Here is a 27,425-nt window from a genome sequence, read left to right as displayed (position 1 = left end):
TGAACCAGTGGCATGTGCCAATATGTTATTTTATTTTCATAAAGTTAATATTCTGTTGCTCAGAGCAGCAGCAGGTAGGCAGTGTATATTGAAGCCAAGAGAGGCTTGTGTGGGTTTTGGGATCATGAATAGGCAAATAGCAGTGAGGGCGTCAGCACTCCATATCAGAAATATATCCCGATTTCACTTGTTTGTGTCTGATTTTAGAATTCAGTTGTATACAATCTCAGTTGTATACAAAAATATAAACGCAACCGGCGTTCAACGATTTTACTGAGTTACAGTTCATATCAGGAAATCAGTCAATTTAAATATTTAATTAGGCCCTAATCTATGGATTTCACATGACTGGACAGGGGCTCAGCCATGGGTGGGCTTGGAAGGGCATAGGTCCACCCAATTGGGAACCAGGCCCAGCCAATTAGAATTTGTTTTTCTTTATTACAGACAGAAATACTCCTCAGTTTCATCAACTGTCCGGGTGACTGGTCTCAGAACATCCCGCAGGTGAAGAAGCCGGATGTGTAGGTCCTGGGGCTGGCGTGGTTACTGGTGAGGCCGGTTGGACGTACTACATTCCTGCAGTCAGCATGTCGATTGCACGCTCCCTCAAATCTTGAGACATCTGTGAGAGTGGGAGAGAGAAGGGAATACCTAGTCAGTTGTGCAACTGAATGCATTTAACTGAAATGTGTCTTCCGCATTTAACCTCTCTGGGATATTCGGGACGCTAGCGTCCCACCTCAACAACAGCCAGTGAAATTGCAGGGCGCCAAATTCAAAACAACCGAAATCCCGTAATTAAAATTCCTCAAACATACAAGTATTTTTCACCATTTTAAAGATAAACTTGTTGTAAATCCAGCCACAGTGTCCGATTTCAAAAAGGCTTTACGACGAAAGCACACCAAACGATTATGTTAGGTCAGTACCTAGTCACAGAAAAACACAGCCATTTTTCCAGCCAAAGAGAGGAGTCACAAAAAGCAGAAATAGAGATAAAATGAATCACTAACCTTTGATGATCTTCATCAGATGACACTCATAGGAATTCATGTTACACAATACATGTATGTTTTGTTCGATAAAGTTCATATTTCTATCCAAAAGTCTCAGTTTACATTTGCGCGTTATGTTCAGTAGTTCCAAAACATCCGGTGATTTTGCAGAGAGCCACATCAATTTACAGAATTACTCATAATAAACATTGCTAAAAGATACAACTGTTATGCATGGAATTTTAGATCCACTTCTCCTTAATGCAACCGCTGTGTTAGATTTCAAAAAAGCTTTACCGAAAAAGCACACCATGCAATAATCTGAGTACAGCGCTCAGACAACAAAACAAGCCATACAGATATCCGCCATGTTGTGGAGTCAACAGAAGTCAGAAATAGCATTATAAATATTCACTTAGGTTTGATGATCTTCATCAGAATGCACTCCCAGGAATCCCAGTACCACAATAAATGTTTGATTTGTTCGATAAAGTCCATAATTTATGTCCAAATACCTCCTTTTTGTTCGCGCGTTTAGTACACAATCCAAACTCACGAGGCGCGGGCAAGTCCAGGCGAAATTTCAGACGAAAAGTCATATTACAGTTCGTAGAAACATGTCAAACGAAGTATAAAATCAATCTTTAGGATGTTTTTTTTATCATAAATCTTCAATAATGTTTCAATGTTTGTCTGTAGAAATGCGATTGAACGCAGCTAACTCTCACGTGAGCGCCCTGACTCAATCAGCTCTTATTCCCTCATCCTTCACAGTAGAAGCATCAAACAAGGTTCTAAAGACTGTTGACATCTAGTGGAAACCTTAGGAAGTGCAATATGACCCCATAGACACTGTATATTCGATAGGCAATGACTTGAAAAACTACAAACCTCAGATTTCGCACTTCCTGGTTGGATTTTTTCTCAGGTTTTTGCCTGCCATATGAGTTATGTTATACTCACAGACATCATTCAAACAGTTTTAGAAACTTCATAGTGTTTTCTATCCAAATCTACTAATTATATGCATATTCTAGCTTTTAGGACTGAGTAGCAGGCAGTTTACTCTGGGCACCTTTTTATCTAAGCTACTCAATACTGCCCCCAGTCCCAAAGAAGTTAACCCAACCCCTCTGAAAAAGTGGCATTGTGTTGTGTGACAAAACATTTTAGAGTGGCCTTTTATTGTCCTCAGCACAAGGTGCACCTGTGTAATGATCATGCTGTTTAATCAGTTTCTTGATATACCACACCTGTCAGGTGGATGGATTATCTTGGAAAAGGAGAAATGCTCACTAACAGGGATGTAAACAAATTTGTTCACAACATTTGAGAGAAATAAGGTTTTGTGCATCTGGAACATTTCTGGGATCTTTTATTTCAGCTCATGAAACATGGGACCAACACTTTACATGTTGCGTATATATTTTTGTTCAGTATATAAGCGGTTTGTTCTAGTGTGAGGTTCGCTATCGATGCTTATTAAATGCCACTTAGACATCATAGAAAGGGATAGAGAGATTGGAGAGAGGGATAGATACACACTAACACACACCCGACCAGGGTTCAAACCAAGGTCACCTGTGCAAGTCTTCAGGTGTCAGGCAAGCTTACTCATCATGCGAGCTAGCAAAGTTCACACACACAAACTCCAGCCTCATTAAAAGAGATAAAAGCAGAGAGCCATCTCCTCTTCATATTCCCAGCCTGCCCCTAGGGTCTGAATAGAAGACACCCAGAGGGGCGACCATAAACCCCCTGTCCCTTCATCACCCCCTCAGTGACCGCCCGGCAGTATTCCATGTCAGGGGCCCCTTGGAATCCCAGCCTCAGGGAATACCATCTCTCTGTTTGAAGTCAGGCCTGAAATCTATAGCCTGCTGTGGACAGCAGCAGAGAGCATTGCATGTATTATTAACAGGGATACTTAGAGATTTTGACAACAAGGCCCTTTATCTGCTAGCATGCATAGTTAGCATTGGCTCGCAAAACTAGCTCAAACTTCCTTCGTACTGGACACAGAGACATACAAATGGTATGCACAAGTTTATCTGACTCCTGGGAAGTAGATAAAGGGCCTCATTGCCAAAATCCCGAAGTATCCCTTTGGCTAAATCCCAATGTGGGCCTCATACTACCCTGGCTACCTAAATCATCCACAGCTTCCTTCTATCCTCTGGGGTCGTATGTATCTAACGTCTCAGAGTAGCAGTGCAGATTTAGGATCAGTTTAGCCTTTTTAGATAACAATGAATAAGAACTTGGACAGAGGGGAACTGATGGCTTGATATACTGCCCCTGCTCCAAGTCTTTCTACTGTAGCAGTGTTAAATTGTCCCTGGTGGCCCCCTGGCCATATTCGAGTGTATTACATAGCATTAATCCACTGAGCCAACATTAAATCTAATTACACACACCCACGCCCACACATGCATGGAAAATATGATTCTGTTGGCCGTCTCTCTTTGGTCAGGCTTCCACACACACACACACACACACACACACACACACACACACACACACACACACACACACACACACACACACACACACACACACACACACACACACACACACACACACACACACACACTACACACACTTTTCATTTTTTTATCATGGAGACAGTGGCGTCAGGGCAATAGAATCTGTCCCTGAGAAAATGGAGAGAATGTGAGAATAGATGAGGGAAGAGAGGAAGCCAGGGAAGAAAGGACTTCTGCAGACTTTTTTAGGGATTATTATTGTCACTTTTTCCCTTTTTATCCTTCTCTCCTTCTACCCTTTCTTCCACTTGTTTCTTTGGCGGGCCAAACCGGGTCATTCCCTGCTCCTGATGAGGTGATGGTGCTGAAGTTATCAGGGCGGTCTTGTCATACACTCACATACACAGCCTGTGATAAAAGCCAGTATTCGATGTCCATCCTTTTTTGAGGACGCCGGGAGGTGACTTGGAAACCGGCCACTAGGGGCAACAGTGAGTGCTGTTACCTTCAAGTAGGTTTCAGTTTTTCTAGTGCGTTGTGGATGGGGATGGCGGATGGGCTAAGCATCTGCCTCTGTCTGTGTGTGTGTGTGTGTGTGTGTGTGTGTGTGTGTGTGTGTGTGTGTGTGTGTGTGTGTGTGTGTGTGTGTGTGTGTGTGTGTGTGTGTGTGTGTGTGTGTGTGTGTGTGTGTGTGTGTGTGTGTGTAATTAGATTTAATCCAGCGATAGAAAGTTGTTTTTGAGATTTTTGTTTTAAGCCTTTCCCAAACGTTAACCCTAACCTTAAAAATTCTGACTTAATGCCTAAACTTAACCTTAAGTAAACACTTTGACATTTGACGTTTGCAGCGACTTTGACAATTGGATGTTTGAGAAACATGGATGAACGTGTAATTCTGATGTGAGACTGTGAGAGCTACAGTTGAAGTCGGAAGTTTACATATGTAACCGATGTGAAATGGCTAGCTAGTTAGCGGTGGTGCACGCTAATAGCGTTTCAATCGGTGACGTCCCTCGCTCTGAGACCTGAAGTAGTTGTTCCCCTTGCTCTGCAAGGGCCGTGGCTTTTGTGGCGCAATGGGTAACGATGCTTCGTGGGTGACTGTTGTTGATGTGTGCATAGGGTCCCTGGTTCGAGCCCAGGTTGGGGCGAGGAGAGGGACGGAAGCTATACTGTTACATTGATGCTGTTGACCCGGATCACTGGTTGCTGCGGTCAAAAGGTGTAACCGATGTGGGGACGGAAGCTATACTGTTACACATACATCTCAGCCCAATACATTTAAACTCAGTTTTTCACAATTCCTGACATTTAATCCTAGTAAGAATTCCCTGTCTTAGGTCAGTTAGGATCACCAATTTATTTTAAGAATGTGAAATGTCAGAATATTAGTAGAGAGAATGATTTATTTTAGCTTTTCTTTCTTTCATCACATTCCCAGTGGGTTAGAAGTTAACATACACTCAATTCATATTTGGTAGCATTGCCTTTAAATTGTTTAACTTGGGTCAACCATTTCGGGTAGCCTTCCACAAGCTTCCCACAATAAGTTGGGTGAATTTTGGACCATTCCTCCTGACAGAGCTGGTGTAACTGAGTCAGGTTTGTAAGCCTCCTTGTTCGCACACACTTTTTCAGTTCTGCCCGCAAATGTTCTATAGGATTGAGGTCAGGGCTTTGTGATGGCCACTCCAATACCTTGACTTTGTTGTCCTTAAGCCATTTTGCAACAACTTTGGAAGTATGCTTGTGGTTATTGTCCATTTGGAAGACCCATTTGCGACCAAGCTTTAACTTCCTGACTGATATCTTGCGATGTTGCTTCAATCTATCCACATAATTTCCCGTCCTTATGAAGCCATCTATTTTGTGAAGTGCACAATACCCTCCTGCAGCAAAGCACCCCCACAACATGATGCTGCCACCCCTGTGCTTCACGGTTGGGATGGTGTTCTTCGGCTTGCAAACCTCCCCCCTTTTCCTCCAAACATAACGATGGTCATTATGGCCAAACAGTTCTATTTTTGTTTCATCAGACCAGAGGACATTTCTCCAACATGTACGATCTTTGTCCCTATGTGCATTTGCAAACTGTAGTCTGGCTTTTTTATGGTGGTTTTGGAGCAGTGGCTTCTTCCGTGCTGAGCGGCCTTACAGGTTATGTCGATATAGGACTCGTTTTACTGTGGATATAGATACTTTTGTACCGGTTTCCTCCAGCATCTTCACAAGGTCCTTCGCTGTTGTTCTGGGATTGATTTGCACTTTTCGCACCAAAGTACGTTCATCTCTAGGAGACAGAACGCGTCTCCTTCCTGAGTGGTACGACGGCTGCATGGTCCCATGATGTTTATACTTGCGTACTATTGTTTGTACAGATGAACGTGGTACCTTAAGGCATTTGGAAATTGCTCGCCAGGATGAACCAGACTTGTGGAGGTCTACAATTCTTTTTTGAGGTCTTGGCTGATTTCTTTTGATTTTGCCATGATGTCAAGCGAAGAGGCACTGAGTTTGAAGGTAGGCCTTGAAATACATCCACAGGTACACCTCCAATTGACTCAAATTATGTCAATTAGCCTATCAGAAGCTTCTAAAGCCATGACATCATTTTCTGGAATTTTCCAAGCTGTTTAAAGGCACAGTCAACTTAGTGTATGTAAACTCCTGACCCACTGGAATTGATACAGTGAATTTTAAGTGAAATAATCTGTCTGTAAACAATTGTTGGAAAAATGACTTCATGCACGAAGTAGATGTCCTAACCGACTTGCCAAAACTATAGTTTGTTAACAAAAAATTTGTGGAGTGGTTGAAAAACGAGTTCAATTGACTCCAAGCGTAAGTGTATGAAAACTTCTGACTTCAACTGTAGTTGTGCGTACAAACACACACACACACACTTTATGTGGGAAGTTCAGATCACTCACACCCTGTTGAAATACCAGTCATGACTTTAGGATGTCTGTAGAACTACAGCCTGACTCCCTGCTCTGCCATTGTCCCTGTGATGTGGGGTGGGAAACCCCTCCCTCTGCTGTTCTCTACCCTCACTGTGTGAAGTAGGGCCTGCTTTGGCCTGCTACCCGCTGAGCCTGGTCACAATATCAATATTCTCTGCCCGTTTCTCATAAAAAACTGGAATGTGTCTTTAGCCCCCCGCTGGGGTGCTTTAGAGTGATTTACACACACACACACTTGCGTTAGCATGCGCACACACACGAGCGCATACACACACCCACCCACACCCCCCCCCCCACACACACACACACACACACACACACACACACACACACACACACACACACACACACACACACACACACACACACACACACACACACACATCGAGTCAGCATCTTTCTCTGTCAGTCCCCTCCTCTCACCATGTAAACTCTTCTTAAGAAGGGGATTGGTAACTCCTGGCAACGCAGTCTTCAGTCTGAATAGGATAAACACACTCTCACACACACACACACACACACATACATTTCTCCGGAGCTGCCTGTTCATCTCAGACTAAAGAATGTTTTTGAAGAAAAGAGAGATGGAGAGGGTGGGGGGGGTACAGAGTGAATGAGAATATATTGCATATTTGTGAGGAGTTAGCTCTAAATTGAAAGCCCTTATGAGACTAAATACCTGATTTGTCCTCGGATGCCAGGGTATTTCTACTGGGGGGGAGAGAGACAGACTGACATGTTTTTTGTTTCCACTCTTCCACCCTCTCTCACCCACCTTTGGGCCCTTATTTTCTGTTCTCCTCTCCTCCTTTTCTTCTCCTCTTCTCCTTATCTCTCTCTCTCCTCTCTTCCCACCATTCTCTTTCCCTCCTCTATGTGTTGGTCGTCATGGTAGCCATGGTGGAGTGCAGAGCAACAGGACAGGCAACTTTTACGGCATATAAAAGCGATTATGTCCACTCTGCCATGTCATAGACTGGCCCTAGATACATACACTGGCTGTCTAAGACTGGCACAATTATTGTATATTAGGCATGTCCAAGCAAATGTTCAAAGATGCATTATGATGCATTACAAGATCAAGACATTTTTCAACAAAAATCACAATTATTACAATAACCTTTCCCATTTGCATGACAATGAATCATTCCACCTAATTCCATAATCGTCACAGCCCTAGCTGTCTCAATACTCTAAAGAGGCTTCATATCCTTCAGCTTGTGGATCATATGGGATTAAATCTTCCCACTGGGCAAAAACTGATTGAATCAACGTTGCTTCCACGTCATCTCATAGATTTGCAAAAAGTCATCAACGTAAGGGCTTTTAATCTTTTAACCTAAATCCAATGACATGGTGAATTTTTTTTGTTGATTTCACATTGAATTCACGTTAGTTGACAACTCAACCAAATGCAATTCAAAGCTAGATGTTGAACGGACGTCTGTGCCCAGCGGGTTGGCTTGCACTGATAGCTAAGAGTCGACGCAGAAGATCGCCACGTGTTAGTAACGCGTTTAACAGTTATGTAATATTCATTAAAACAGTTTGCGAACCAAGAGCCAATCCCACGGCCAAGATCTAAAAAGTACAAACACATCATAGCAAGTGAGTCACTGTGATCAGACAGATGAACACACCCACCCCTGCAGCTCTGACCGTGCTGCATCTCTCTCCAACATCCTCATCACTGATTCACTCATAACACTCTGCTAACATTGCTCTGCCCTGTGCTCTACATGGCCCGCGTCCCAAATGAAGCCCTATTCCCTGTATAGACCACTCCTTTTTACCACAGCCCTATGGGCCCCGGTCAAGTACGCCACAGGGTGCCATTTGGGACGTAGTGATGGAGAAGGCTGCATACATAACAGCAAGGAACAGTAAACCGTGTCCACAGCCAACTTGAGTCAAGATCAGAACAACTGGAGCATTGTCTGTTATGCCAAGAACAGGAGCAGGGAGAAACATGTTGGAACAGAACAGAGTAGAGCAGAACAGATCCCATGTTGTAGGTGCTGCTGACGCTTGGCATGAGATCTAAGGGCTAAAGCTAAGCATGAGGATCTCAGTCTCGCCCATGTGGTATACACTTTGTTTCCAGGGTGGCCGGCGCACTATAGCTGCACCTTACAGAGTGACCAATCAGAAGAATGCATTTTTGATTCCTCTGAAGTCTATTGGTGCGCAACTTAGGTGCACCTTGCAGCATGACCAATCGGGAGATTCATATTTGTGGTTTGTTACTTTTGAAGATTGTCGTTGACGACATCAAACAGGAAGTAAGCCCTCTATTTCCTATCCCTCCTTCACAGTGGCGTTGAATCCAAATAGCTTTATTGATCCATCGCCAAAGTAGAAATTGTTCCCTGTCCTTTGGAATGTAGCACCACATTGCCTAGCGCTAGTTCTTGTTTTTTTCTTGGAATTGTCCTTGTCATGATACACATGAGAAGGGACTGGAGTTTTTCCCAGTAAGATCTTGTGGTCAGGGAAAACTCCTCACCTTATAATGTCTGAGGAAGACTGGGGACTTGTAGTTGGCATCAAACTGGGCATCGTGGGCAGCAAACTGATGTCATGGGCATGAAATGTTACTTTCTAGTACTTCCACAGTCCCTTTTCAGAACAGGGCACATAGGCAGAGGGAAGCCTATCCCGTCAATAATACCATATAAAAGCCCCTATAAAATCATATTATTGAAAGGCTTTATCTAGAATATTCCTCACACCCGAATACAGTTTAGGTGGAATGAGAATATGGGCCTTGCCTCCACATAGCTGCTATATCACGATGAACTTTACTGCGCTTTCAAACCAGTCCTGCTCCATTGAGATTGGGACGGTAATAAACAACCATGCATCCCGACACAAACAAAAACACAACATTTTGGAATGCCGCCAGTTAACGAGTCGCCACCGTCATTGTGAAGGCGGTTGCCACGGCGTTTAATTAATTTACTTGATTTTCTCATTAATTAAAGGGGGCTTTAAAGACGACTGGGCCAAACGGTGTTGTAACACACACGCACACACACATTAGCAGGAATAGTGTTGTGTATAATGTCTTCGGAAGTTGTAGGGATATTAAAGGTCGACTTTGGACAATAACGGCTTTAAACTGATCAATGCACCATCATACCAGTTCATTTAATGCAAAAAAAATTCCCAAAATTTATGAGTAAGATATTTGGCTACAGAAGTGCCATGTCTTACCGATATCTACAGCTTCCATCCAAAAACAAATCCTGTGAAATTACATCAACATTACTGGCTAGCTAAAGTGGCTGGCTTAGCTAACGAACTAGCTACGTCAGTCGTGGCGCGCATGACCAGAATGATACATCGTGGAACCACCAAAGGCACACCCCATTTCGGGCGGAGTTGGATAGTTTTTCGTGCCTAAAGTCGACCTTTACGATAATACCTGGTCGGTGGGTTATCTCAGCCAGGTTACCTGTGATACAAGTCAGTATTAGACGTCCATCCATGTCTGAGGACGTTGGGAGATGACGTAGAAACTGGCCACTAGAGGCAACAGTGAGCGCTGTTACCTTCAAGTCGGTTTTAGTTTTGCTAGGGTGTTGTGGACGGGGATGGTGCATGAGTGGAACAATCTGCCTTTGATTCCAAAGGTTGCAAGTTCTAATCCAGCAAGAGAAAGTTTTTATATTTGTTTTAACCCTATCCCAAACATTAACCCTTACCTTAACCATTCAGAGTTAATACCTAACCTTAAGATTTCAGGGTTAATGCCTAAACTTAACCATAACCTTAAGCATTCATAGTTAATGCCTAAACTTAAGCTTAAACACTTTGACATTTGACGTTTGCAGCGACTTTGACAATGGGATGTTTGAGAAACATGGATGAACGTGTAATTCTGATGTGAGACTGTGAGAGCTAGTTGGTTATCTAGCTATATGCTGTTCAGCCCCAGACGCTTGTTTCCTCATCAACTCATGAATAGGGCTATTGAATTAGCAGTTTGATTTGGTTACTTTGCATAATTACAGGTTAATGGGTTTATTGCGCTTCCCACCACCAAGGAAGAAAAGTATATTTCTTAGTCTCTCTCTCTCTCTTGCTCTGTCTCTTACTCTCTCGCTCTAATCTACTAACAGGTTGTCCTTGCTGCTGCCAAGGTATATCACTATATCTGCATCAGTTCAGAGGAGATACAATTGACTTGAGTGTAGTTTGTAAGTTGTTTCTGGCGAGGTGTTAGTAAACTTGCCCTTGCTCAATTAACATTACCGTACAGGTTAAACCACTCTATCCCTTTAGATCCATCTCATTTTCACTCTAAATAAAGTGATTTGATTCGATAAATCTGGAACTTGGTAAATAGACAGAGTAGACCGAAAGTAGTTGAGTGTCCATTTGATAAATGACCATAAAAAACTTTACACCCACTACCCAATCTCAATAGCTTCAACCCCAGCCAAGAACGTGACTACTGCAGTGCAGTTCACAATCACCAGTATACAGTCAAGGCTGGCCCTAGCTTTTTGGGGGCCCTTAGCGAGATGTGGTTGGGGGTCTCCCACCTCACGGGCAAAACAAGTTAGTGACCTCTCTTGGTTAGGTGCCCCCTACTGGCCCACGGGGCCCTAAGCAGCCGCTTATGTCGCTTATTGGCTGGGCCGGCACTGCATACAGTACAGAGTACAGTACATGTGACTTCTGTGACAATGCAGAGACCGAGGAAATACAGACAGACAATGAAGCACCGGAGTGCCTATTATGAGTTATTATCCCTCTGGCCATGTGTGCACCTGATGCTACTCATGTTAGCCTAGCCAAGCACTTCTCACCCTGGCCTCAAAATAGGCAGGACAAAGGGACACAAGGGGACACAAATGCCACTGTCAACAGCATGCAACATGATCTGGTGCCATTACTCATTACCATAGAAACACATATCGCTAGTGATTTATATGTTACCCTTGCTTATCCTTATAGCTACTGCCTATATAACAAGCTAACGTATGATCTGGGAACTATTGTGTGCAACTTTCACCTTTGCGGGAAAAGCTGTGAAGTGAGAAGTGAAGTTTACCGTAGGTGTTACCTGATCTGATGGAAAGACTGTGGGTTAGGTGTATATAGGGTGTAGGGGTAGGACTTTTTCCTAACTATTTGACTTCACCAGGAAAACTCTGGGGCCTGAGTTATATCGTAAACAGGGCTCTAAACATTGCATATGCTCCTAAATATTTTGCTTTGCAACCTGGATTTTTTGGGGGGAGGAACACTGTGTGCCAATAAAAAAAAATCTCCCAGACAATAATTGTTGGACCATTACTACAGCGGAAACTACTTGTTTCTAACCCAAACAGTTCAAATTATCTGACCCATATTACCGGCACAACGTTTTTTTTCTTCCTATAGCGGATCGACAGGCCCGCATTTTGCCTTTATAAACCGTGTCATGGGCCGTTCTAAAACTATTCACGGGTCGTTTATCATTTATTGACACTTTGTTCAGTCGCGTTACCTCATTGGCTAGCTAGCTAACAACCTGGTAACTTTACCAGTATATCCAAACAACAGGAAGAAAGGAAAGGCCTATATTGGGCCTATATGAATTCTAGCTACTTTTGAAGCACATGTTGTCCCATATAAACTAATATATAACACCTTAAAGACATTAGAACTCATAGTCCTTAAGAACTCCTCAAATCTCCCCTCTCCCCTGTCTCCTTCTCTCTGTCTCTCCCCTCTCCCTCTCTCTGTCGCTCTCTCTCTCTCTATTGTATTGTTATCTAGTACAGAGGGAGAATAATAAGAACTTGCATTAAGTAGCTTCTTGTCTCCTGATGACTTTGAAACCTATGTCTGAAGAGAGAGAGAGAGAGAGAGAGAGAGAGAGAGAGAGAGTTGGAGTGAGAGAGAGAGGTGCTGGTGAATTCCTAATGAAAAGCTAATATTTGCCCTATAAGAATGAAACAGACTTAGATGAGGGGCAGCACTGTCATCTCTATGCTTATGGATTCTCTGTGTTTAGTCAAGTGTGGCTTTTCATTCCATTCTGGCCTCTTTCCTTTTATATTTGACATTGCCTTGTCTTGAGCAATGTACAATGTCTCAAAAAAGAAGATTAGACTACTGTCATTACATAAAGATACAGAACTGTCATATGAAGCCTTAGAGTTTGTGTGAAACCATGCATAAATTAGGAAATGGTCAGAGACTAAAATTCCTTTTGAAATACTATGTGCTTTCTTGAGTTTTTGAAGTGGTCTGATGAAGAAAGCATTGTTTGACACCAGCAGCCATTTTTCTAAATGTCACAATCGACCAAGATGTCACCTCCAGTGTCAAAGGTGTTGAGTGACCGACAGATCCCTAGTGTCATTGTGTCAAGGACGAGTGTCTCTAACACTTTGTGTCACTCCACTGTCCACTCAAACCTTCATCTCTGTGACTGGTCCAACTGCTACCAAGGTCACCTGCGTCTATGGACTGATGCTCTCAGCTCACATAAGTGTGTGTGTGTGTGTGTGTGTGTGTGTGTGTGTGTGTGTGTGTGTGTGTGTGTGTGTGTGTGTGTGTGTGTGTGTGTGTGTGCAGTACATACTTTTTATTTATTTATTTTATTTTATTTAACTTTTATTTAACTAGGCAAGTCAGTTAAGAAAAAAATCTTATTTACAATGACAGCCTACCAAATGACAAAAAGGCCCCCTGCTGGGTTGGGGGCAGGGATTAAAAATATAAATAAATTAAATAAAAATATAGGACAAAACACACATCACAACAAGAGAGACAACACAACACTACATAAAGAGAGACCTAAAGACAACAACATAGCACGACAGCAACACATGACAACACAGCATGGTAGCAACACAACATAACAACAACATGGTAGCAACACAACATGGTAGCAGCACAAAACAGCAGAGGTGGGACCAAGTCATTGTTTTACAAGTCACAAGTAAGTCTCAAGTCTTAGCACTCAAGTCCCAGTTCAAGTCCCAAGTCAAGACCGCCAAGTGTCAAGTCGAGTCTCAAGTCCTAAACTTTGAGTTTCGAGTCCGAAACAAGTCATAATGTGTTCTTCACCAGATGTAATACCATTTCATATTTACCAAGAGTAATAGTATATTAAATTTACGCAAATCATGAATGCTTTTAAAACTATATATATTTATTACTTTCCAAATAAACTTTATATTTCCATGGAAATACATGGTTAGCCATGAGAAAGAGTCATCAATATGACAACAAAAACAAAATATTCTAGTGCTCTCTCTCTCTCTCTCTCTCTGTTTTTGGTTGGACAGGTTCCTCAATTTATTTCTTAGATTTTTGCATTCTTTATCAAACCATTTGTCATTGTTGTTCATTTTCTTCGGTTTTCTATTTGAGATTTTTAGATTTGATAGGGAAGCTGAGAGGTCAAATATACTGTTAAGATTTTCTACTGCCAAGTTTACACCTTCACTATTGCAGTGGAACATTTTACCCAGGAAGTTGTCTAAAAGGGATTGAATTTGCTGTTGCCTAATTGTTTTTTGGTAGGTTTCCAAACTGCATTCCTTCCATCTATAGCATTTCTTAATGTTACTCAGTTCCTTTGGCTTTGATGCCTCATGATTGAGTATTGCTCTGTTCAAGTAGACTGTGATTTTGCTGTGGTCTGATAGGGGTGTCAGTGGGCTGACTGTGAACGCTCTGAGAGACTCTGGGTTGAGGTCAGTGATAAAGTAGTCTACAGTGCTACTGCCAAGAGATGAGCTATAGGTGAACCTACCATAGGAGTCCCCTCGAAGCCTACCATTGACTATGTACATACCCAGCGTGCGACAGAGCTGCAGGAGTTGTGACCCGTTTTTGTTGGTTATGTTGTCATAGTTGTGCCTAGGGGGGCATATGGGGGAGGGAATGCTGTCACCTGCAGGCAGGTGTTTGTCCCCCTGTGTGCTGAGGGTGTCAGGTTCTTGTTTTCTCTCTCTCTCTCTCTCTCTCTCTCTCTCTCTCTCTCTCTCTCTCTCTCTCTCTCTCTCTCTCTCTCTCTCACTATCTCTCGCTCGCTATCTCTCTCGCATCCTCTCGCATTCTCTCTCTCTCGCTCGCTATCTCTCTCTCTCTCGCATCATCTCTCTCTCTCTCATTCTCTCGCTCTCTCGCTCTCTCTCTCGCATCCTCTCGCATTCTCTCTCTCTCTCTCTCTCTCTCTCTCTCTCTCGCATCATCTCTCTCTCTTGCATTCTCTCTCTCTCGCATCCTCTCGCATTCTCTCTCTCTCGCATTCTCTCGCATTCTCTCTCTCTCTCTCTCTCTCTCTCTCTCTCTCTCTCTCTCTCTCTCTCTCTCTCTCTCTCTCTCACTATCTCTCGCTCGCTATCTCTCTCGCATCCTCTCGCATTCTCTCTCTCTCGCTCGCTATCTCTCTCTCTCTCGCATCATCTCTCTCTCTCTCATTCTCTCGCTCTCTCGCTCTCTCTCTCGCATCCTCTCGCATTCTCTCTCTCTCTCTCTCTCTCTCTCTCTCTCTCGCATCATCTCTCTCTCTTGCATTCTCTCTCTCTCGCATCCTCTCGCATTCTCTCTCTCTCGCATTCTCTCGCATTCTCTCTCTCTCTCGCATTCTCTCTCTCTCTCTCTCTCTCTCTCTCTCTCTCTCTCTCTCTCTCTCTCTCTCTCTCTCTGTCTCTCTGTCTCTCTGTCTCTCTGTCTCTCTGTCTCTCTCAATTCAATTCAATTCAATTCAAGGGGCTTTATTGGCATGGGAAACATGTGTTAACATTGCCAAAGCAAGTGAGGTAGATATTATACAAAAGTGAAATAAACAATACAAATTAACAGTAAACATTACACATACAGAAGTTTCAAAACAATAAAGACATTACAAATGTTATATTATATATACACAGTGTTGTAACAATGTACAAATGGTTAAAGCACACAAGTTAAAATAAATAAGCATAAATATGGGTTGTATTTACAATGGTGTTTGTTCTTCACTGGTTGCCCTTTTCTTGTGGCAACAGGTCACAAATCTTGCTGCTGTGATGGCACACTGTGGAATTTCTCCCAGTAGATATGGGAGTTTATCAAAATTGGATTTGTTTTCAAATTCTTTGTGGATCTGTGTAATCTGAGGGAAATATGTCTCTCTAATATGGTCATACATTGGGCAGGAGGTTAGGAAGTGCAGCTCAGTTTCCACCTCATTTTGTGGGCAGTGTGCACATAGCCTGTCTTCTCTTGAGAGCCATGTCTGCCTACGGCGGCCTTTCTCAATAGCAAGGCTATGCTCACTGAGTCTGTACATAGTCAAAGCTTTCCTTAAGTTTGGGTCAGTCACAGTGGTCAGGTATTCTGCCACTGTGTACTCTCTGTTTAGGGCCAAATAGCATTCTAGTTTGCTCTGTTTTTTTGTTAATTCTTTCTCTCTCTCTCTCTCTCTGTCTCTCTCTCTCTCTCTCTCTCTCTCTCTCTCTCTCTCTCTCTGTCTCTCTGTCTCTCTCTCTCTCTCTCTCGCGCTCTCTCTCTCTCTCTCTCTCTCTCTCTCTCTCTCTCTCTCTCTCTCTCTCTCTCTCTCTCTCTCTCTCTCTCTCTCTCTCTCTCTCTCTCTCTCTCTCGCTATCTCTCTCTCTCTCGCATCATCTCTCTCTCTCTCATTCTCTCGCTCTCTCGCATCCTCTCGCATTCTCTCTCTCTCTCTCTCTCTCTCTCTCTCTCTCTCTCTCGCATCATCTCTCTCTCTTGCATTCTCTCTCTCTCGCATCCTCTCGCATTCTCTCTCTCTCGCATTCTCTCGCATTCTCTCTCTCTCTCTCGCATTCTCTCTCTCTCTCTCTCGCATTCTCTCTCTCTCTCTCTCTCTCTCTCTCCATTCAATTCAATTCAATTCAATTCAATTCAATTGACTTTATTGACATGGCAAGTTATTATTACTTACATTGTCAAAGTATACATATCGAAAAATTTAAATAAAATATATATGTATATATATACACAAAATATATATATATTTATATATAAATAAATGGTGGGACTAACAGTAATAATAATAGTAGTAGTGGACATGGGATTACCATTAATAACAGCTACAACAACAATATTAATCAGAACAACAATACATTAAAGCAACAGTAGTAGACCAGTGTCAACATGACTGAGAAGACACATGACCTGGTACGAAAGACAAAACAAAACTAAGCTAAATGGGAAATATTATCAACATTACTTTGCATTTTTCACTGGCTGTCCCTCAGGCTGTGGCAGGAGGACACATATTTGGCTGCCAAAACTGCACATTTTGGCTTTTCACCCAACAAATATTTGAATTTTTCTTCATCTTTTATAGTTTCAAATTCTTTGTATTGAATTATAATTTTGGGAAAGAAATATGCTCTTAGGTCTGAGTATTTGTCACAGTGTAGTAGGAAATGCACTTCTGTCTCTACCTCTCCCCTGGAGCAGAGTGAGCACAGCCTGTCCTCCCTGGGCAGCCAGGTTTGTCTGTGACGACCGGTCTCTATAGCCAGACTGTGCTCACTGAGTCTGTACCTAGTCAATGTTTTCCTCAGTTTTCTATCAGTCACAGTGGTCAGATAGTCTGCCACCATGTACTGTCTGTTTAGAGCCAAATAGCATTGAAGTTTACTTTGATTTTTTGTGGTGTCTTTCCAATAGGTTATATATTTTTCTTTTTGTTTTGTGATGATTTGGTTGGGCCAGATTTTCTGAGGGCTGTCCCGAGGCTCTATGGGGTTGGTTTGGGTTGGTGAACTGAGCCTCAGAACCAGCTGGCTGAGGGGACTCTTCTCTTGTTTCATCTCTTGACATTGTAGAGCTGTGTGATGGAATGTTTTAGGGTCACTTGTTTTTAGATGGTTGTAAAATTTGATGGCTCTTTTTTCTATTCGAATGAGGAGGGGATATTGGCCCAATTCTGCCCTACATGCGTTATTTGGAGTTTTTCTTTGTACTTGCAATACAGTCTTGCAAAACTCTGCATGCAATACTTCAATTGGATGTTTGTCCCATTTAGTAAATTCATTATTAGAGAGTGGACCCCATACTTCACTGCCATATAGAGCAATTGGTTCTATAACTGATTGAAAAATTTTGAGCCAGATTCTAATTGGAATTTCAATTTTGATGTTCCTTTTAATGGCATAGAATGCTCTTCTTGCTTTGTCTCTCAGCTCATTCACAGCCATGTGAAAGCTACCTGTGTTGCTGATATTTAGTCCTAGATATGTGTAGTTTTTGGTGTGTTCTAATAGAACTGTGTCCAAATAGAATTTATATTTGGACCGGAATTTATTTCCGGACCTTTTTTGGAATATCATTATATTTGTTTTTTTTTAGGTTAACGGTCAGAGCCCAAGTCTGACAGAACCTGTGAAGATGATCTAGGTGTTGCTGTAACCCCTCTTTAGTGGGAGACAGCAGCACCAGGTCATCTGCGTACAGCAGACACTTGATTTCAGTGTTGTGTAGGGTGATACCAGGTGCTGTCGATTCTTCTAATGTTTTTGCCAATTCATTCATGTAGATGTTAAATAATGTTGGACTTATTGGGCAGCCCTGTTTCACTCCCCGCCCCTGAGAGAAGAAGTCTGTTTGCTTGTTGCCAATTTTAACCGCACATTTGTTTTTAGTGTACATTGATTTAATAAAATCATATGTTTTCCCTCCAATACCACTTTCTATTAGTTTATAAAAAAGACCTTCGTGCCAAATTGAATCAAATGCTTTCTTGAAATCTACAAAACACGAGTAGATTTTGCCTTTGTTTTGGTTAACTTGTTTATCAATTAGAGTGTGGAGGGTGTAAATGTGGTCTGTTGTACGATAATTTTTTAGAAATCCAATGGCTTCTGGCTTCTGCTCAGGACGTTGTGTTCGTCAAGGAAATGATGTAGTCTGCTATTTATAATACTGCAGAGAATTTTCCCCAAGTTGCTGTTAACGCATATTCCTCTGTAATTATTTGGGTCAAATTTGTCTCCATTTTTATAGATTGGTGTGATCAGTCCCTGGTTCCAAATATCGGGGAAAATACCTGCAGTGAGGATAATGTTGAAGAGTTTGAGTATAGCCAATTTGAATTTGTGGTCTGTATATTTGATCATTTCATTTAAAATCCCATCAGCACCACAGGCCTTTTTGGGTTGGAGATTGCATATTTTTTCCAATAATTCTTCTTCTGTAATTGGGGTATCCACAGGATTCTGATAGTCTTTGACTGCTAATTCAAGGATTTGTAATTTTTCTTGTATATCTTTTTGTTCTGGGCTCTTTGTTATATTGCTGTAGAGGTTTGCAAAGTGATTTCTCCACATATCCCCATTTTGGATAGCCAACTCCTCATGATGAGGTTTGTTTAATTTATTCCAATTCTCCCAGAAGTGGTTTGATTCTATGGATTCCTCAATTCCATCCAGCTGATTTCTAATGTGCTGTTCCTTTTTTGTTCTTAGGGTGCGTTTGTATTGCTTCAGTGTTTCCCCATATTGAAGGCGTATATTTTTGTTGTCTGGTTCTCTGTGTTTTTGATTAGATATATTTCTCAATGACTTTCTTAGATTTTTGCAATCATTATCAAACCATTTTTCATTATCTGTTATTTTTGGTTTGCTCTTATGCTTCTTTAGATTAGCCAAGGAGGCTAATTTGTCAAATATAAAGTTTATGTTCCTAACGGCCAAATTTACACCTTCATTGCTGAAGGAGAATGTTAAGGCTAAAAAGTTGTCCAGGAGAGATTGTATTTTTTGGCTACTAATTGCTTTTTGGTAGATGTCTGTACTGTTTGCACTCCATCTATAGGCTTGTTTAGTACCATGTAATTTATTGGGCCATGATGCTTCATGGTTGGGTTCTGCTCTTCTCAGATACACTGTGATTTTACTGTGGTCTGAGAGAGGTGTTAGTGGGCTGACTGTGAAGGCTCTGAGAGACTCTGGGTTTAGGTCGGTGAGGAAGTAGTCTACAGTGCTGCTGCCAAGGGATGAGCTGTAGGTGTACCTACCAAAAGAGTCTCCTCTCAGCCTGCCATTGACTATGTACAGACCCAGTGTTCGACAGAGCCTCAGGAGCTGTAATCCATTTTTGTTTTTCACTTTGTCATAGTTGTTTCTGTGGGGGTATGTGGGGAGGGAAAGGTTATTGCTTCCTGGTAGGTGTTTATCCCCATGACTGTTAATAGTGTCTTGTTCTTCTGCTATTCTAGCATTCAGGTCTCCACAGACCAGTACGTTGCCTTGGGCCTGAAAGTGACTAATCTCTCCCTCTAGAATGGAGAAGCTCTCTTCGTTGAAGTAGGGTGACTCTGAGGGGGGAATGTATGTGGCACAGAGGAAGACGTTTTTATCTGTCAAGATAGCCTCCTTGTTGATTTTTAACCAGATAAAGAATTCTCCTGTTTTGATCAATTCGATTGAATTAATTAGTTCAGATTTATACCATATTAGCATTCCCCCTGAGTCTCTGCCCTGTTTGATTCCTTTTAATTTAGTGGATGGTATGATTATCTCCCTATAACCTAGTGGACAGCCAGTGGAAACATCACCTCTGCACCATGTTTCCTGTAGTACTAAAATATCAACATCATCAATTTCTTTCAGGAAGTCTGGGTTTCTGCTCTTTAGCCCAAAAGCAGAGGACTTCAATCCTTGTATATTCCAACATGCAACGTAAAAAGACTTCATAACTTTTTTTTTCTTCTCTTTTCTTTACCTTTCAAAATGAGACAAACACTCACAATCCAAGAAGAACCATTAAAATAGGATTTTTCAATTAAAGTAAACTCTTATTTTGCAAATGTGATTTGTTTATCATTTAAGATAGAAGTTGTGTCATGCCACTTGGGTGGATGTAGTGTGAGAATGGTGGAGTTCTTGTGCTCATCTTACCATGACCCTCGGCCCATCACATGTGAGCATAGTAGACTCAGCATTTGTTTAATGTCACTCATTTGGTTGGTGGGGGCTGGGCCAGTTGCTCCTCTCACAGCCTGTGCGTAGCTCTGCCTGCTGGGCTGTGGCTCCTCCAGGTGTGGGTCTGCGGTGGGGAGGAGGGGGGTGGTAGGCCTCATCTGGGTGGCTCTGAAGCTGGGCTGGGGTGGTCTGTGCTGCGCTGGCTGTGGTGGGCATTGAGGTTGGTGGTGCTGTGGTCGTGGCTGGGGGGTCCAGGGTGCTGGTCCGGGATGTTGTCTCAGTGATCTCGGCGGGGTGGAGATTGCTCCGCTGTTCCTGGGTGGAGAGGTCGGGCTGCGGTTTAGAGCGACGTCCTTGAGAGTCTTGGCAAGGATGGGGACTGTCTCCCTGTACAGGTGAACATGGTCATAGAGACAGTCCAGATCGAGGGTGGGATGGTGGGCCAGGTGTACATTGGGTCGCAGGGCACAGTCCCGGGATAGGCTGGCATTTATTCTTTGGATTGTGGCAGGGTGGAAGTCCCTCCTCTGTAGAAGGGTTGACACTATGATTCTTGAGTTGGGGAAGATTGCGGAGGCCTTCTCAATCACTCCCCGTAGTGAAGTCGCCACCCTCTCCTGCTGAGCACGCAGGTCGTTGCTTCCGGTATGTATGATTATGTGGCTTGGCGACCCGAGATGGTTCTTATCAAGCAGCTCCATGGCACTTTGCGTTGTTGGGCACCACACCTTTCTCGTTTTGTGTCTAGGGAAAAGTTTCTTCTCCTGAACATACTTCCCATTTGAGTCCATTAACAGGACGATGTCAGCCAGTGTTTCTTCTGGACTGGGGGGGGCAGAGGGGGGGCTGGTGGGTGTTGGAGCTGGGGTGTGGCTGGTCTGTGTGGGTGCCACTGTCAGTGGGAGGCTGTTCTGTGGGTTGGGGAGGAGGGGTGCAGCAGCCAGGGCTGGGGAAGTCTGGCTGGTTGAGCTGGGCTCCTCTGCTGTGTGAGGGCAGGTCATAGGGTGGTGATCTATCTGCTCCTGCAGCCTGTCCTCTGCTCTCTTTCTCTCCTGCAGCTCCTCTCTTAGTGCGGTCAGCTCCTTATTGCTGCTCTGCCTGTCTTTTTGGAGCTCTCTCACCTCCTTTGTTAGATCAGCCAGCTCTCTCTTGAGTCCGTCTCTCTCTTGCTGAACCTCTTTCAGCTGTGTTGCAAGGCTGCTGTCCTGCTCTGTCCTCACCTTGGTTAGGAGCTCCTCTAAGGTGTGGTTGTCTGGTTGCTGTTTGCTCACGCTCTCCCTGAGCAGGACCACCTCCCCCTCCAGTTTGGTGAACTCATCCCTCATGGCAGCCATGGTGGTGAGGAGGGCCTGAGCCTGCTCTGCACTGAGGGGGTCGCTCTCCTCCTGGGGCGTGTCCTCCACTATGGTGGAAAGAGAGGTGCTGGATGTGCCTTTTTGGGTGGGGAGGGTAGGGGTGAGGGTGGAGTTTGTGTTGTGGGAGGGCATGTCACTGGTGGTGTCCTTCTCTCTCTCCGCTCTCTCCTTAATGGTCTGAAAGTCTGTTTCAAACAGCCTGATGTTACCTTGCACCATGACAGTCCCAGTCTTGTAGAGGTTGATTGTTATCATGGTGCTGTCAGGGTCGTCTGTCTCTTTGATTTTCAGCTTCCACCCATTACAGATTCCCTCTTTCTTTATGCATGGGTAGTGAGAGCAGACTGCTGAGCGCCATGCATTTGGCTGGTCAGTGAGGAAGATGAGATTACTCACGTCACCGTTTTTGTAGAGGTCTGCAAAAAGGGTTTCTGGCCTCTTCTCTAGTAGTTTCTGTTTGAAAGCTTTCCTCATTGTGTCATTTTTGACCTTTTTTGGGTAGAGAATGGATTCTGCGCTGAGGGGGAGTGGGGACATGGTGTCTGTGCGCTCTGCTACTACCGCTACTGCTGCGCTGTTCTGCTGCCCCGTTGCCATGGCAACCGATTTGTTCGTCTGCTGTTCGCGCTACTTTCAAAAAACAGCAAAAATAGTGAAAAATCCTCACACAAAAGACTGAAGATATGTTTACAGTTAGTCCGTGCTCCTTTTTGTTTTACTCACTCAGTTTGGTCGTTTGATGTAGTTGTATTAACTGACCTTGCTAGTTTTGTTCTAGCTCGTTTCTTATGGCTAGCTTGTTAGTCTGCTGGCTGGGTCTTTGTTGTGTAGCTAGCTAGCTAGACTCAAAACTTCTTAACTTGAGGCGCCAAGTTACTTTTTTTTCTATTCTGAATGTATAGAGTTGTTGTTCATCACTTCTTGTCTGGAATTCTTCTTCGATTAGAGTGTTTATCTCATTCTAAAAACCAAAAAAATCAAATATATCAGGAGCTCATGTTGAGCATGACTCTCTCTCTCTCGTTCTTTCTCTCTCGTTCTTTCTCTCTCTTTCTCTCTCTCTCTCTCTCTCTCTCTCTCTCTCTCTCTCTCTCTCTCTCTCTCTCTCTCTCTCTCTCTCTCTCTCTCTCTCTCTCTCTCTCTCTCTCTCTCTCTCTCTCTCTCTCTCTCTCTCTCTCTCTCTCTCTCTCTCTCTCTCTCTCTCTCTCTCTCTCTCTCTCTCTCTCTCTCAATTCAATTCAATTCAATTCAAGGGGCTTTATTGGCATGGGAAACATGTGTTAACATTGCCAAAGCAAGTGAGGTAGATATTATACAAAAGTGAAATAAACAATACAAATTAACAGTAAACATTACACATACAGAAGTTTCAAAACAATAAAGACATTACAAATGTTATATTATATATACACAGTGTTGTAACAATGTACAAATGGTTAAAGCACACAAGTTAAAATAAATAAGCATAAATATGGGTTGTATTTACAATGGTGTTTGTTCTTCACTGGTTGCCCTTTTCTTGTGGCAACAGGTCACAAATCTTGCTGCTGTGATGGCACACTGTGGAATTTCTCCCAGTAGATATGGGAGTTTATCAAAATTGGATTTGTTTTCAAATTCTTTGTGGATCTGTGTAATCTGAGGGAAATATGTCTCTCTAATATGGTCATACATTGGGCAGGAGGTTAGGAAGTGCAGCTCAGTTTCCACCTCATTTTGTGGGCAGTGTGCACATAGCCTGTCTTCTCTTGAGAGCCATGTCTGCCTACGGCGGCCTTTCTCAATAGCAAGGCTATGCTCACTGAGTCTGTACATAGTCAAAGCTTTCCTTAAGTTTGGGTCAGTCACAGTGGTCAGGTATTCTGCCACTGTGTACTCTCTGTTTAGGGCCAAATAGCATTCTAGTTTGCTCTGTTTTTTTGTTAATTCTTTCTCTCTCTCTCTCTCTCTCTCTCTCTCTCTCTCTCTCTCTCTCTCTCTCTCTCTCTCTCTCTCTCTCTCTCTCTCTCTCTCTCTCTCTCTCTCTCTCTCTCTCTCTCTCTCTCTCTCTCTCTCTCTCTCTCTCTCTCTCTCTCTCTCTCTCTCTCTCTCTCTCTCTCTCTCTCTCAATTTAATTTAATTTGCTTTACTGGCATGACGTAACAATGTACATATTGCCAAAGCTTATTTTGGATATTTACAATATAAAAATGAGAATCAAAATTGTCAACGGGACAACAGTAACAACAATAACAAAGTGTCAAAATAACCATACATTCAACAATAACAATAAACATACAGTAGAGTACATGTGCAGGTTGATTGGTCTGTCAGACACTGTCCCTCAACTTATGGCAGGCAGCAATGTAGTGCGCTGCCAACCCACAGCTCTCTGCGTCCTCCCCCAACAGGACTGGTAGCCTACTCTCATCAGAGAGGTCTTTGAAACCTTGAATAAGGGTTTCAAATTTGGGGAAATGACATTCTCTAATTGTTTTATATTTTTGACATTTTGTTAGGAAATGCAGCTCCGTCTCAGGTTCTGCTGTTGTGCAGTGGTTCCTGTGTCTACCCTTCTCAATGACAAGGCTGTGCTCACTGAGCCTGTACTTTGTCAAGGTTTTTCTAAGGTGTTGATCAGTAACCATGGTCAAATATTTAGCCACAGTGTACTGTCGATTTAGGGCCAGATAGCACTGCATTTTGCTTTGTGTTTGTGCTTGTGTTTCCCAATAAGCAATATAGTTTTGTTTTGACTGTGTTGTAATTTGGTTTATCCTGATTGATTGGATGTTCTGGTCCTGAGGCTTCAGTGTGTTAGTAGAACAGGTTAATTGCTCTTTTTTGAGTTTTTATTATTAGTGGATATTGGCCTAATTCTGCCCTGCATGCATTGTTTGTAGTTTTCCTCTGGACATGTAGGATAATCTTACAGACCTCTGCATGCAGGGTTTCAATGGGGTGTTTGTCCCATTTGATGAAATCTTGTTTTCCAAGTGGACCCCACACCTTGCTGCCATAAAGTGCAATTGGTTCAATGACATATTCAATTAGTTTTAGCCAAATTTTAATAGGTATTTCAACTTGAATTAGCTTTTTAATGGCGTAGAATGCCCTGCGTGCTTTCTCTCTCAGTTCATTCACTGCCTCATTAAGGTGTCCAGTTGAGCTTATTTTTAAACCTAAGTAATTGTAGTGTGTGCAGTACTCTATATATTTTGTACCAATTGAGAACTTTGGTCTAATTCCCTGAGATCTGGATCTTCTCTGGAAAATCATTATTTTAGTCTTTTTGGGGTTTACTGCCAGGGCCCAGGTCTGGCAGTACTGCTCTAGCAGGTCAAGGCTCTGCTGTAGGCCATGTGCTGTGGGTGACAGCAGGCATAGGTCATCTGCGAAGAGTAGGCATTTAACCTCTGAATTGTGGAGACTAACACCAGGGGCTGAGGATTTTTCTAGAATAGTGGCCAATTCGTTGATGTAAATATTGAAGAGTGCAGGGCTCAGATTGCAACCCTGGCGAAGGCCCCGCCTCTGGTTAAAGAATTCTGTTATTTTCTTGCCAATTTTAATGCTGCACGTTTTGCCAGTATACATGATTTAATTATGTAATATGTTTTACCCCCTACACCACTTTCAATAACTTTGTAGAACAGTCCTGTATGCCAAATAGAATCAAATGCTTTTTGGAAGTCGATAAAGCAAGCGTATATTTTGGTATTATTTTGGTGGACATGTTTATCTATCAGGGTGTGTAGGGTGTAAACATGATCAGTTGTGCGATGTTTTGGTATGAATCCAATTTGCCTCTGTAATTGTTAGGGTCAAATTTGTCTCCGTTTTTAAAGATTGGGGTTATGAGTCCTTGATTCCAGATGTCAGGGAAATAACCTACACTCAGGATCAAATTAAACAGTTGTAATATACTGTAGCCAATTGAAATTTTGCACTAGTGAGTTTGAGCATCTCATTTAGGATGCCATCAGGTCCGCATGCTTTTATAAATTTGAGAGCCTGAAGTTTCTTATAGAGCTCCTGGTCAGTAATTGGGGAGTCCAATGGATTTTGATTGTCCTTCATAGCTTTTTCTAATCCATTCAACTTCTCATGAATTTGGCGTTGTTCTGCGTTTGTGTCAATTTGAACGGTGTTGTAGAGTGTTTTAAAATGGGTTGTCCATATGTCACCATTTTGTATCGCTAATTCCTCTTGTTTAGATTTTTTTAGTTTTTTCCAATTTTGCCAGAAGTTGTTTGTGTTTATGGACTCCTCAATTAGTGTCAGCTGCTTGCTGTTGTACTGTGCTTTTTTGGTTCTGAGTGTACATTTATAGAGTTTTAAAGTCTCACAGTAATGAAGGCGTAATGCACCATTATTTGGGTCTCTGTGCTTTTGGTTGGATAGTGTTCTAAGTTTTTTCCTTATAATTTTACAATCTGCATCAAACCAGTTGTCACTTGTGATCTTTTTTGGTTTGTTTTTTATCAATTTCAATTGTGCTTCTTTTGCCGTTTGCTTGAATATATAGTTGATGTTTTGTACTGCTAGATTGATGCCTTCTTTACTGTGAGTGAATGTCGTATCCAGAAAGTTATCTATGAGTGTTTGGATATTTTGGTTCCAGGTTGCTTTCTGGTATTCTCCTGTGCTGTTTTGGGCCCATCTGTATGAATGTCTGTTGTTGTACAGCTTACTGGGCTGTGAATGTGTGGTTGTTTCCATGTCTGTTCTTTTGAGGAACAACGTAATTTGGCTGTGATCAGACAGAGGTGTTAGTGGCTTGACAGTGAATGAGCTGAGAGAAGGGGTCAATGTCTGTGATCATATAGTCTACTGTACTGTGGCCAAGAGGTGAGCAGAGGTGAGCAGTAGGTGATTCTGAAGGGGGGATATATATTGCGCAAAGGAACACATATTTTTCTGTCAGTACAAGTTCTTTTTTCAGATTTAACCAAATGTGATATTTACCAATTTTGAGGGGATCAATTCGATTTTGTAGTTCGGATTTGTACCAAATGATCAATCCTCCAGAGTCTCTGCCTCTATTGACAGAGCTGTGTTTCTGTGATGGCACAAGTACCTCTCTGTAGCCTGTGGGGCAGTGAGTGACAATGTCAGCCTTACACCATGTCTCCTGCAGAATGATGACGTCAACATCTTTAAGATTTTTGTTGAACTCCAGTGCTAAACTCTTCAGTCCAATGGTTGATGAGTTTAGGCCCTGAATGTTCCACATGCTAACTGATAGCGATTTCATGTTCCAAAAGAAAGAATAGCAGTCAGAAATACAGTAACTACTAACTAATAAGTTGTTAAGAGTGAGATAAACAGGATAACAGCTAACATTCTTTCTGTTGTATAAATACATATTCCTATTCATTGAACAAGTAAATTCTAGTACAATGTTTGTGTGTATGTGTGTGTGTGTGTGTGTGTGTATGTGTGTGTGCGTGCGTGCGTGCGTGCGTGTTTAGTGCAGTTTAGTGCTGATGTATTGGAGGAGCTGTTTAATCTCACTTAATCCTCTGCGTAGCTGCGCTGGTCCTGCTGTTGGGCCCTGTGGAGTGGAGGAGGGCCAGTTCTGGGCCGTGGGGCTTCCTCTCTGGTCTGCTAGGGGTGGTTTTCTGGTGCGGGGTAGTAGGCTGGGCCCGGTCCGGTCTGGCTAAGCCGATGGAAGTGGTGATGCTCTGGTGGTGGGTGGGGCCTGTGGAGTGCGCTGGGTCTGGTGGGGCGTTGA

General features: G+C 42.8%; 1 protein-coding gene across 2 annotated transcripts in view; it reads left to right on the top strand.

Annotated features, from left to right (window-relative positions):
- LOC139550910 (glypican-5-like) overlaps window positions 1-27,425 on the top strand; it is a 245,809-nt gene that overhangs the window by 151,111 nt on the left and 67,273 nt on the right. The gene's annotated exons all lie outside the window — the stretch shown is intronic.

The sequence above is a fragment of the Salvelinus alpinus genome, chromosome 23 (assembly GCF_045679555.1).
Source record: "Salvelinus alpinus chromosome 23, SLU_Salpinus.1, whole genome shotgun sequence".
Lineage (NCBI taxonomy): Eukaryota > Metazoa > Chordata > Actinopteri > Salmoniformes > Salmonidae > Salvelinus > Salvelinus alpinus.
The sequence above is the reverse complement of the archived record's forward strand: the minus strand, read 5'-3'. Positions and strand labels throughout refer to the sequence as shown.